The sequence below is a fragment of the Chiloscyllium punctatum genome, chromosome 10 (genome assembly GCF_047496795.1).
Source record: "Chiloscyllium punctatum isolate Juve2018m chromosome 10, sChiPun1.3, whole genome shotgun sequence".
Taxonomy (NCBI): domain Eukaryota; kingdom Metazoa; phylum Chordata; class Chondrichthyes; order Orectolobiformes; family Hemiscylliidae; genus Chiloscyllium; species Chiloscyllium punctatum.
The window spans coordinates 69,556,698-69,570,366 of record NC_092748.1 but is presented as its reverse complement, the minus strand read 5'-3'; the positions used below and the strand labels follow the sequence as shown (position 1 = coordinate 69,570,366).

The window sequence follows — 13,669 nt, the reverse complement described above, 5'->3', positions numbered from 1 at the left end:
CTGCCAGCACACAGCCCACATCCCTCCAAACCTTTCCTATTCATATACCCATCCAAATGCCTCTTAAATGTTGCAACTGTACCAGCCTCTGCTGAAGGCTTCCCATTTTCCAGCTGTCCCTTTATCTGCGACCATCTGCCCTGCATCAACATTTGAAAGTTCTTGCATACTACTGCCAAAATTAGCCTTCCTCCAATTTAGAACTTCAACTTTTAGATCATCACTATTTTAAAACTAATAGAATTATGGTCACTGGCCGCAAAGTGCTCCTTCACTGACACCTGAGTCACCTGCCCTGCCTTATTTCCCAAGAGTTGGTCAGGTTTTACACCTTCTATAATAGTTACATCCACATGCTGAATCAGAAAATTGTCTTGTACACACTTAACAAATTCCTCCCCATCTAAACCCTTAACACTATGGCAGTCCTAGTCTATGTTTGCAAAGTTAAAATCCCCTACCATAACCACCCTATTATTCTTACAGATAGCTGAGATCTCCTTACAAATTTGTTTCTCAATTTCCTCTGACTGTTAGGGGGTCTATAATACAATCCCAATAAGATGATCGTCCCTTTCCTATTTCTCAGTTCCACCCAAATAACTTCCTTGGATATATTCCCAGGAATATCCTCCATAAGTACAGCTGTAATGCTATCCCTCATCAACAACACTACTCCCCCTCCTCTCTTGCCCCCCTTTCTATCCTTCCTGTAGCATTTGTATACTGGAACATTAAGCTGTCAGCCCTGTCCATCCCTGAGCCACGTCTCTGTAATTGCAATGATATCCCCATCCCATGCCCCTTACCACACCCTGAGTTCATCTGCCTTCAGGTGTGGCATGCTGGCTAGATGCCACACGGTGGCTCAGTGGTAACATGAGGCAGCAGTGCTAACCAAAGAAGCAGGTTTGATTCCAGCCTCAGGCAACTGTCTGTGTAAAGTTTGCACGTTCCCCAATGTCTGCGTGGGTTTCCTCCAGGTGCTCTGGTTTCCTCACACAGTCCAAAAATGTGCAGGTTAGGTGAACTGGCCATGCTAAGTTGCCTATAGTGTTCAGGAATGTGTAGTTTAAGTGCATTAGTTAGGGGTAAATGTAGAGTAATCGGGCAGGGAATGAGTCTGGATGGGTTAATCTTTGGAGGGTCGGTGTGTACTGTTTGGGCCAAAGGGCCTGTTTCCACACTAAAGGGATTCTATAATACATTCTGTGAATCTATGCTTTCCAGTTCGGCCTCTAGCATTGAAGTCGGTGCAGTTTAATTTCAAATTTTAGAAAATCATTTCCCTTAAAATTTACTAATTTTCTCCAATTTTGCCCAGAAATGACTTGAGGTTTTATCTCTCAAAAACAGGTCAAGACAGTAATTGTAGCTGCATTTCAATTATGGTAGCACCCTGGAATCTTTCATTTGTCCAACTATTTCACCAACATGTCTACGTCCTTGCAAAGTTCTACACTATGTCCTTCCAACATGCAATGCTTCCAAGTTTCATTTCATCCATAAATATTGAAACTGTGCCCTGTACACCAAATTCTCAGTCATTAATGCAAGAGAAAGAAGAACCCAGCACTGACTCCTGGGGAACTCTTATGAAATCCAAAAATATCCATTTTCAATTATTAGATTTTTCATTACAAAGCCAACTTCATTTCTATTGTCCTCTTTATTTCATGAGCTAAAGCTTTGCTCAAAAATCCTGTTTGCAGCATTGTCAAATATTTTGCAAGTCCACGTACATCATGTCAATATTACCCTTCTGTTAGGTCTTAAAAAAATTACAGTAATTAAACACCATTTTCTATCATAAATTCATGCCAGCTTTCTTTAATTACGCACATTTGTGCAAGTAACAATTCATTTTGCATCAAATCGTTGTTTTGATGTTTCCTCACCAATTCAGTTAGACTGACTGACTGACTGACCAGTAGTTGCTGGGATTATTTTTTAATACTTTATTTGGAATGCAGTAACATTTGGAATTCTCTAGTCTTTTGGCACCACCTGAATCAAAGGAAAACTGGAAATCGATAATTAGTGCTTTTGCAGTTTTCACAGCTCACTTCCCTCAGCATCCTTGGATGCACTGTATCCAGTCCCAGTGCCTGATTTACGCTAAGTGCAATCAAGTACAGTCTCCCCATCAATTTTAAACCCAAGTATTGTGATGATAGAACCATTGATTATTTTCAAGGATGTAGTCTGACAATTTCTCAAAATCAGGGCCAGTTCTCATGGTTCATATGGCCTTGGCCATTTTCTTCACGATAAATTCCTCCTCCTTCCATTCTCACATCAGTCTTTCACTAGTACCAACCTCCCTCAATGGATTCAGAATGCAAGAACTCACCACCTTATTTGAAGGCTAGCAAACGTTCTGACTTTTTGCTTGAAACAAGCTTCATACTTTATTCTATTCGCCAGAGGATCCACAAGTGTTTATCATTTGCCACGTACAATCTGCTCTGAATAGGTATGGCTTAAATTCCCATGCACTCTCTTGAGAAGGTGGCCCATACCCCCTCCTTTGTCCCCAAGCACCTACTTAAGTTAAAAAGTGTGTGCATTTCCATGGTGTAAAATAAAGCCAATTCCTCAACCCTTACGGGGAGGTTTGCTAGTGCTGTTCAGGAGGTTCATGAGGGGTTCAACATGGATTCATGAGGGGTAGGCATGCCTAATAAACCTCCAGGTTCTTTGAAGATGTGATAAAAGGCGCTGGACAGAGACTAGTCAGCAACGTTGTTCATATGGACTTCCAGAAGAATTTTAATAGACCGACAAAAAGAGGCTGTTAGCTAAGACGAAAGCCCACAGAACTGTGGGCAAATTAGTGACATGGATAGGAAACTGGTTGGAGCTTCAGTTATTCACAATATTCATTAACAACTTGGAAAAAGGCACAGTCAAATATCTAAATTTACTGACAACACAAAATCGGGCAGCATTGTAGACAATGTTGCCAACAGCATAATATTACAATACGAAAACTAATAGGCTAGGTAAACAAACAAAGCTGTGGCAGATGAATTTTAATATAAACAAGTGTGAGGTTATCCATTTTGGACCAAACAAGGATACATCAGGGTAACTTTTAGAAGGCACAAAGTTAATATACTGGATGTCCAATGAGATTTGGGAATTCAGGTGCACGGCTTCATATCTAAAGAGCTGGAGTACAAAGATGCTGCAGTTGTACAAAACCCTGGTTGTAGCCTAGAGTGGATGTGAGCAGATCTGAGCACCACACCTGAGGAAGAATGTTTTGGCCCTGGTGGGAGTTAAATGCAGAATTTACAAGGATGTTATCTGGTTTTAAGGGGTTATGAGGAGAGATTAGACAAAATTAGGTCTTTATTCTCTGGAATTTAGAAGTTCAAGGGATGATCTAATTGACGTTCGCAGGATATTAACAGTGAAAGACAGGGTTTTTCAGATTATTTTCATTGGCTGATGATGCGAGAACCAGGGAGCATAGTTTAAGAATTAAGGTGAGGCCACTGAGGAAAGCTGTCAGAAAGTACTGCTACATGCAAATAGTAGGGGAGGTTTGGAACACTCTTCCTCAAATGGCAGGCAACGTCAATTCAATTGTTAAAATTTAAATCAGAGATAGACAAATTTTTATTAAACAGTGATCTAATGGGTTATGGGCCCAATCTTTAGACCCGAGCACAAATCCAGGCTGGCACTTCAAACAGTCTGAAAGATGTACTGTACTGTTGAAGGTGCCATCGTTTAGATGAGACATCAAATTAAGAACTCCATCTGCCCTCCATGGTGAATGCAAAAGATCCCATGGATTTAATGTGGAGTACAGGAGTTCTCTCTCGTATAATACAAGCAAAGTACTGCAGATGCTGGAGATCTGAAATAAAAATAAAGTGCAAGAGAAACACAGCAGGTTTGGCAGCATCTGTGGAGAAGAAACAGTGCTAACATTGTGAATACAATATGACCTTTTTTTCAAAACATTCCAAAGAATTATCATCCCAGCGTTCAGGTCAATATTTTTGCCTGATTTGGTATCACAATAGCAGATTGTTATATTACTAGATTTGCTTTTCTGGTACCTTGCTGTGCCCAAACCGATTGCCAGGTTTCTTTCATTACAACAATGATAGCACTTCAAAAGTACAGTTGCAGCAATTTAATCCTGGAATGTGCAACAGGCACATGGAAAAGCAGCAAACTCTCAGAGGGTTGTAGGGCTAAAGAAGATTAGCAAGGTGGGAGCTGGGAGACCATGAAGACTAAAACAAGAATTTCAAAATTAAGGTGTTGTCAGATCAGGAATCAATTTAAATCAGTGAACACAGGAATTCTCAGTGAACAGGATTTGAAAACCAAGGCATGAAAAGAAATCAACAGAGAAAAGGTGTTGGAGAACTACTGGATCTAAAGATTGACAAATCCCCAGTAAGTGAATAGTCTACATTGTATAGTCTTAAAAGAAATAGAACACATACACCAAATAGATTGGCTGGAGTCTTCCAAAATACTTCAGATTCTGGAAGGGTGCCAGCAGATTGGAAAATGACAAATGTAACATTTTTAATTCAAGAAAGGAGGAAACCAGAAAGAGAAAACTATAGGCCAGAGGGCCTAACATTGGTCATAGGAAATATGTCATTATCCAGTATCAAACTTGGAGCAGACAAAATCTTGATATGATCAGGTAGTCGCAACATAACTTTGTGAAGGGGAAATAATGTGTAATTAACAAAGTAACATTTACAGTGGAGAGGGGAACCAGTAGATGTGATTACTTGCATTTCCAAAAGAGATTTGAGATGAATGTAACAGTTGCTCATAACAGCATATAGTGCATGGCCAAAGAATGGTTAGCTAATATGATTCAGAAAATAGAGCTTTATGAAGTATTTTCAAGTGGGTATACTAGGGTGCCACAGATATCAATCTTCGAACCTTAACTATTTATAATCGCTATCAATGATTTGGAGGAGGAAACCAAACGTATGGTGGCTAAATTTGCCAATGATACCAACAAAGATATAAAAATACATTGTCAAGAGGAGATACAGTCAGTTTAGGTGAGCGCACAAAACTTCAGCAGCTGGAGAATAACATGAGTCAAAGAGAACTTGTCCATTTTAATACAAAGAATAGAAAGGCAAAATACAATTTAAATGGAAAGAGCTGCAGGACTCAAAGGCTCAGAGGGATCTGGGGCTCCTGGAGCATGAATCATAGAAAGTCAGCACGCGGGTACAGCAAGTGATTAGGAAGGCAAATGAAATGTTATTTATTGTTAAGCTAATAGAAGATCAGAGCAAGGAAGTTTTACTGCAGCTGTACAGGCCATTGGTGAGACCACAGTTTTGGTCTCATTATTTGAAAATTAGACAATTGCTTGAGAAGTTGTTCAGAAAAGGTTCACTTGTCTTATTGCTGGGATGATGGGTTTATTTTATCAAGAAAGGTTGAATAGATTAAACTGATACCCATTAGAAATTAAAAGTATGAGAAGAGATCATATTGAAACACACATTTTCAAGGGACTGGATAGGGTGAATAGGTGGAAGATATTTTCTTTTTTTGATGGAGACTAAAACTAGGGATATAGTTTCAAATAAGGGATCTCCCTTTTAAGACAGAAGAGTTTTCCTTCTGAGTCATTACTGTGTGGAAATTTCTTTCCCAGAAATTAGTGGACCTAGGTCTTTAAATTTATTCAAAGCTGAGTAAGATAGATTTTTGACAGACAAGGGAAACAAAGGTTACAGTGCAGACAGGTAAACGAAGCTGAGACCACAACTAGATCAGCCTTGAACTTAATGAAAGATAGAACAGACAAGGGGGAGAAAATGACCTACTCCTGCTCCTATGTTTCTAGATACAGTGCAACTGAGGTTCCGGGCAACAAAGGTTTGAGTTCCAGTTACAGAAAGCGCAAGACAGGAAGGCAAGCAGCGAAAGCATTAGGGCAGCAAGTCTAGAGGTCATAAATGCAGTGATGAGGGTTTCAGCATTGGATGAGCTTAGACAAGTGTCAAGGCTGCAATGTCACAGGGGTGGAAACAAGCTGCCTTGGTGACGGACCTAAGGTAAGACACTTGGATGCTACGTTATAACTGGCCTGATTCATACCTCAGATGGTGAAAAGGGAGAGGGATTAGGTAGTTATGGAATAGAGTTTAGAACACAGAACATAGAAAAATACAGCGCAGTACAGGCCCTTTGGCCCTCGATGTTGCACCAATCCAAGCCCACCTAACCTACACTAGCCCACTATCCTCCATATGCCTATCCAATGCCCATTTAAATGCCCATAAAGAGGGAGAGTCCACCACTGCTACTGGCAGGGCATGCCATGAACTCACGACTCGCTGAGTAAAGAATCTACCCCTAACATCTGTCCTATACCTACCGCCCCTTAATTTAAAGCTATGCCCCCTCGTAATAGCTGATTCCATACGTGGAAAAAGGTTCTCATGGTCAACCCTATCTAAACCCCTAATCATCTTGTACACCTCTATCAAGTCAGCCCTAAACCTTCTTTTCTCCAATGAAAACAGCCCCAAGTGCCTCAGCCTTTCCTCATATGATCTTCCTACCATACCAGGCAACATCCTGGTAAACCTCCTCTGCACTCGTTCCAGTGCCTCCACATCCTTCCTCTAGTATGGCGACCAAAACTGCACACAATACTCCAGATGTGGCCGCACCAGAGTCTCTCCAACTGCAACATGACCTCAGGACTTCGGAACTCAATTCCTCTACCAAGAAAAGCCAGTATGCCATATGCCTTTTTCACCGCACTATTTACCTGGGTGGCAACTTTCAGAGATCTGTGTACATTGACACCAAGATCCCTCTGCTCATCCACACTACCAAGTATCCGACCATTAGTCCAGTACCCCATCTTTTTGTTACTCATACCAAAGTGAATCACCTCACACTTACCCACATTGAACTCCATTTGCCACCTTTCTGCCCAGCTCTGCAGCTTACCTATATCCCGCTGTAACCTGACACATCCTTCCTCACTGTCAACAACTCTGCCGATTTTCGTATCATCCGCAAACTTGCTCACCCAACCTTCTAGCCCCTCCTCCAGGTCATTTATAAAAATGACAAACAGCAATGGTCCCAAAACAGATCCTTGCGGAACACCGCGAGTAACTGCACTCCAAGATGAACCTTTACCATCAACTACTACCCTCTGTCTTCTTCCAGCCAGCCAATTTCTAATCCAAACCTCCAACCCACCCTCAATGCCATACCTCCGTAGTTTTTGCAGTAGCCTACCATGGGGAACCTTATCAAACGCCTTACTAAAATCCATATACACCACATCTACCACTTTGTCCACCTCCTTAGTCACCTTCTCAAAGAATTCAATAAGGTTTGTGAGGCATGATGTGCCCTTCACAAAACCATGCTGACTATCCTTGATCACATTATTCCTATCCAGATGTTCATAAATCCTATCCCTTACAATTCTTTCTAAGACTTTGCCCACAACAGAAGTGAGGCTCACCGGCCTATAGTTACTAGGGTTATCCCTACTCCCTTTCTTGAACAAGGGAACATTTGCTATCCTCCAGTCTTCTGGCACTATTCCTGTAGACGAGGACAAAAGAATCAAGGCCAATGGCTCTGCAATCTCCTCCCTTGCTTCCCAGAGAATCCTAGGATAAATGCCATCAGGCCCAGGGGACTTATCTATTTTCACTCTTCCCAGAATTTCCAACACCTCTTCCCTACATACCTCAAAGCCGTCCATTCTAATTAATTGTGACTCAGCATTCACATCAGCAACAATGTTTGTGGTAGGGATTGAAGACAGTGGCTTCTGCCTCCTCAATATTTAACTGCAAAACATTTTTGTTCATCCAAGATTATTTGTCAGTTAAGATACAAGACAAATCAGAGGCAGCGGAGGGATTAGTTCTGGTCACCCTATTATAGGAAGGATATTATTAAACTGGAGAGGGTTCAGAAAAGATTTACCAAGATGTTCTGGGAATGGAGGGCTTGAGACAAAAATATACTCAAAATGCCAGGACGTTTTACTTTAGAGCACAGGAGTTTGAGGGGTGACCTTGTAGAGGTTTATAAAATCATGAGGGAGATAAATAAGGTGAATGACAAAGACGTTTTCCCTAGGGTGGGCAAGTTCAAAACTAGGGGATATATTTTTAAGGAGAAAGAAGAAAGATTTAAAAAAGACCTGAGGGGCAACATTTTTGCAGAGTGGTTCATGTGTGGAATGAACTGCCAGAGAAAGTGGTCGATGCAGGTACAGCCACAACATTTAAAATACATTTGGATAAGTTCATGAATAGAAAATTGACAGACATGGGCCATTCACAGGCAAAACAGACTAGTTTAGATGGGAACATGGTCAACATGGACTGGTTCTGTACAACTTCATGATTGAGTTTGTTAGTGGTAAGATATGTTGCTAAGTTTCACTAGGAACTTGACTTTTGTTTTCAGATGATACTGCCCAAAGGGCAACTGACAGCTGAGATGTAGGTCTGCTGCATGCAGACACACACTACTTCATTTTCTGATGGAGTTGCAAATAGAATAGAAAATTATGACAGCTGTAGACATCTCCAAACATGATCTAATGATGCTGGTGGAAAGGTCATAATATCATAGCTTAACATGGTTGGGCCCAAAACACTGTCCTAAGGATTGTTTGTACTAATGCCCTGGGGAAGAAATTATTGAATTTCAACAATTGCTATCATCTTTGCAATAGGATGTAGAGGTGAATCAGCAGTGCTCCAAAAGCATGTGATTTCAAATGTTAATCTTTATGCTAGGCATGACTCCAGTTAGTGGAGGTAAAAACAATGACTGCAAATGCTGGAAACCAGATTCTGGATTAGTGGTGCTGGAAGAGCACAGCAGTTCAGGCAGCGTCCAAGGAGCTTCGAAATCGACGTTTCGGGCAAAAGCCCTTCATCAGGAATAAAGGCAGTGAGCCTGAAAGCGTGGAGAGATAAGCTAGAGGAGGGTGGAGGTGGAGAGAAAGTAGCATAGAGTTGAATGGGTGTGTGGGGGAGGGGATGAAGGTGATAGGTCAAGGAGGAGAGGGTGGAGTGGATAGGTGGAAAAGGAGATAGGCAGGTAGGACACGTCCGGACAAGTCATGGGGACAGTGCTGAGCTGGAAGTTTAGAACTAGGGTGAGGTGGGGGAAGGGGAAATGGGGAAACTGTTGAAGTCCACATTGATGCCCTGGGATTGAAGTGTTCCGAGGCGGAAGATGAGTTCTTCCTCCAGGCGTCTGGTGGTGAGGGAGCAGCGGTGAAGGAGGCCCAGGACCTCCATGTCCTCGGCAGAGTGGGAGGGGAAGTTGAAATGTTGGGCCACAGGGTGGTATGGTTGATTGGTGCGGGTGTCCCGGAGATGTTCCCTAAAGCGCTCTGTTAGGAGGCGCACAGTCTCCCCAACGTAGAGGAGACCGCATCGGGAGCAACGGATACAATAAATGATTAGTGGATGTGCAAGTAAAACTTTGATGGATGTGGAAGGCTCCTTTAGGGCCTTGGATAGAGGTGAGGGAGGTGGTGTGGGCGCAGGTTTTACAGTTCCTGCGGTGGCGGGGGAAAGTGCCAGGATTGGAGGGTGGGTTGTAGGGGGGCGTGGACCTGACCAGGTAGTCAGAGGGAACGGTCTTGGCGCAAGGCGGAAAGGGGTGGGGAGGGAAAAAATCTCTGGTGGTGGGGTCTGTTCGGAGGTGGCGGAAATGTCAGCGGATGATTTGGTTTATGCAAAAGTTGGTAGGGTGGAAGGTGAGCACCAGGGGCGTTCTGTCCTTGTTACGGTTGGAGGGGTGGGGTCTGAGGGCGGAGGTGCGGGATGTAGACAAGATGCGTTGGAGGGCATCTTTAACTATGTGGGAAGGGAAATTGCGGTCTCTAAAGGAGGCGGCCATCTGGTGTGTTCTGTGGTGGAAGGAGACTACCCACACCACCCCAATTTATTCTCAATGACTAGGGCTCCTTGTGGTCACATTTGGGTGATATGGTACCTTAATAAGCAACGTGGAATTCAGTTCTTTTGTCCAGCATTGGACCAATACTGTAATGAGGTCACAGCCATGTGGTCCTGTACAGAGGTCATGAGAAATGCTCAATAAGAGGTAGTCTTTCTTTCAAGTCTCTTCCTTATCTGCCTATACTCTATACTGACACATTTCTCAAGATAATATTTTCAACGTTATTAATTCTTCACAAATGGGAACTGATTGTAGAAAGAAACACACGATGTCTGTACGCTGTACATTGTAATGCAGTGACCCGTGTGATCTGTAATTTGCTTCTAAAATTGTCATGCTTCCTTCCTAGGTCTCTTGTACTACTTCGCGAAGTATCACCTGCCCACATCCTTTGTTGGGAGTGGAAAATACATACTACTTGCCACCTCAACCACTTCACAATACCATTCACTCACCCGACCGCTTGAAAAGTGCTGCCCTTCAGGGCTTTTGCCCGAAACGTCGATTTCGCTGCTCGTTGGATGCTGCCTGAACTGCTGTGCTCTTCCAGCACCACTAATCCCTCCACACTAACTGACTATGAAACCTTCCTACTGCAACCGTCACTACTCAGGGCTCTGCTCCTCTTCTTCCTAGGCTGGCTCGGTGTGTCCCACTTCAGTGAGACAGTGACAGGCACCAAATTTTGTATTTTTTTTTACAAAAAAGAAAACTCGAGCTGAAGGAGCCGCTTATGCTGCATCATCCTGGTTGGGGAAGACCCACATGGAGGCGGCGAGGCCTCGCCTCCCGGCCCCCGAAGGGTATGGACCAGGGTAGGGGCTGAGGCACCGAGAATACCCGGAGGCCAGCCCCCGGTGTGGAGAGAGTAAAGGCGGCTCCAGACCACGTTTGACCGGGACTCGAAGCCGGCTGCTCTTTCCATCCCCTCCCCAGGCCATCATCACCTTTAATTTTAAAGATTATTTTCTCTCAAAGCCACACTCACCGCTCGCTCTGGCCCAATGAATCAGCCGGTCCACGGGCGGCTCGACCACTTCCGGGTCAAACGATCATATCCGGGGCGGGGTCGCCGGGGAAAGTCAGTTTGAAAGTGCCAAGCGCTGAAAATGTTCAAACCGCGCTCGGCCCAGTGCTGCACACTGGAGATCAGAGCAGTTAACATGCGCCGTCTGTGACCAATCTGAGTTGTCAAGGTAACCGCCCGAAAGGGTGGCTTCTGTGAAGGCGAGAATTTGTTCTTTAGTTGGGTCAAGAGAGCAATCGAAAACAGCCAAATTGAACAACTCTGAGAAAGGAAACACCAGGGACTGGAGATGGGTGTCACTGTGTGGAATGTTCCCATCCCTAGTTGCTCTTGAGAAAAGGCGGTGGTGAGCTGCCTTCTTGAGCTGTGCGGTATAGTTGATGTAACTCTGGAGAGAGTTCCAAGACATTGACTCAGCGACTCTGAGTTGAAGCAGTACATGCTACAAGCATCGTAGTGTAATATGGAACTTGCAGCAGCTCTTGTCCTTTCAGACGATTTGGCAGGTGCTGTCAGAGGTGACTCGCTGAATTACGTATTGTAGATAAATAATTAATGTAATGGGTGGAGGAGTGACAATCAAGCAGATTGTTTCGTCCTCGATGGTATTAAGCTTTTTGAGTATTGGGGCTTCCAATCGAGGCAAGTTGAGAGTATTCTATTATAACCCTGGTTGTGCTTTTTGTATGATGGACAGAAATTAGGGAGGCGAGAGTGTGGAATTCCTTCCTCTGTCAGTTCTACAATGTGAGTGATACAGTGGCTTAGTGGTTAGCACTGCTGCCTCACAGCACCAGGGTCCCAGATTCGATTCCAGCCTTGGGCAGCTGTCTGTGTGGAGTTTGCACATTCTCCTTTTTTCTCTGGGTGCTCCAGTTTCCTCCCACAATCCAAAGATGTGCAGGATAGGTGAATTGGCCATGCTAAATTGTCCATGGTGCTAGTCAGAGGGAAATGGGTCTGGGTGGGTTACTCTTCGGAGGGCCGGTGTGGACTTGTTGGGCCGAAGGGCGTGTTTCCGCATGGTAGGGAATCTAATCTAAGGCCTGTTATTATAGCTCAGTTCAATTTTTGATTATTGGCAACCTCTAGGATGTTATTAATTGGGAATTCAGCAATGATAAAACCGTTGAATGTCAAGGAATAATGGTTAGTTTCCCTCTTGGCAGAGATGGTCATTGCCTGGCACTTAAGTGGTACAAATGTTGCTTGTCACTTATCAACCCAAACCTGGATGTTGTTCAGTTCTGGTTGTACGGTTGCTCACTGAGCTGGTAGATTTGTTCTCAGATGTTTTGTCACCATGCTAGGTAACATCATCAGTGAACCTCTGATGAAGTGCTGGCGTTCTGTCCTGCTTACTGTTTATGTGGCTTGGTCTGTTGTGATGGGTGATAATACTTCCTGTTCTTTTACTGAAAGGTTGGTAAATGGGAGTCCAAATCAATATGTTTGTTAATAGTGTTCTGGTTTGAATGCCAGGCCTCTAGGAATTCCCATGTGTGTCTTTGTTAGGCCTGTCCCAGGACAAATGTGTTGTCCCAGTCGAACTTTGTCTGTGTGTATGGATATTAGTGATAGTCAGTAATGTCTTTTGGTGGCTAACTGGTGCTCATGTATCCTGGTAGTTAGTTTCCTACCCATCTGTCCAATGTAGTCCCTGCAGGGTATTTTGTATATGACGTTTGTTCTGCTGGTTTTTGGCATGGGGTCCTTTAAATTCATCAGGAGCTGTTTCAGTGGTAGTAGGTTTGTGGGCTACCATGATGTCTAGGGATCGGAGTAGTCTGGTCATCATCTCTGAGATGTCTTTAATGTATGGCAGGGTGGCTAAAGTTCCTAGGCGTGCTGTGTCTTCTTGTTTACATCTGTTGTGGAGGAATTGGCAGGCTGTGCTTATTGGGTACCCGTTGTTTCTGAATATGTTGTACAGGTGTTTTACATCAGCTTCTCTTAGTTTCTGGGTGCTGCAATGTGTTGTGGCTTGTTTTAATAATATTCTGATGCAGTTCCGTTTGTGGATGTTGGGATGATTGCTCCTGTAGCTGAGTATCAACCGATTTGGACGCCATTTTTCTCCCTCAGAAAAAGAACCAGAAGTAATATCACCCATCACAACAGACCAAGACATATAAATAGCAAGCGGGACAGAACACCAGCATTTCATCAGAGACTCACTGACAGTGTTATCTAGCATGGAGATGGAAAATCTGAGAACACGTCTACCAGCTCAGCGAGCAAACATACAACCTGATCCACAACTTGAGCTACAAATCTTATCAAAATCATTGCTCAGTTCTAGCTACATATAAGCTGCTTCAGTTTCTGAGGCATCATGAAAACTGCTGAATATTGTGCAACCATTAGTAAACATCTCCACTTCTGACCATATGATGGAGGGAAGGTCATTGATGAAGCAGTTAAAGATGTTGAGACAAGGACACCGCCCTGAGCAATACCTGCAGTGATGTCATAGTGCTGAGTTGATTGACTCCCAGCAGCCACAACCATCTACTATTTGTGACAGGAATGACTCTAGCCAGTGGAGAGTTTTCACCAGATTCCCAAAGACTCCAGTTTTGTGCAGGCTTCTTAATGCGAGACCCAGTCAAATGCAGCGTTGATATCAAAGGAGATGATCTAGTGGTATTATCGTTA

The 13,669-nt window shown here is 43.6% G+C and overlaps 1 protein-coding gene across 2 annotated transcripts in view; it reads right to left on the bottom strand.

Moving 5' to 3' along the window:
- The window catches only part of psmd14 (proteasome 26S subunit, non-ATPase 14), a 117,126-nt gene extending 106,017 nt beyond the window's left edge, over nucleotides 1-11,109 (bottom strand). Inside the window, exon 1 of one of the 2 annotated variants that reach the window (XM_072579460.1) lies at nucleotides 10,973-11,109. The gene's annotated coding sequence lies outside the window, so the exon portion shown is untranslated. Of the gene's footprint in view, nucleotides 1-10,439; nucleotides 10,614-10,972 lie in introns of those variants that run through there. The other variant, XM_072579461.1, reaches the window with a different exon arrangement.
- Nucleotides 11,110-13,669: the final 2,560 nt, after the last annotated feature.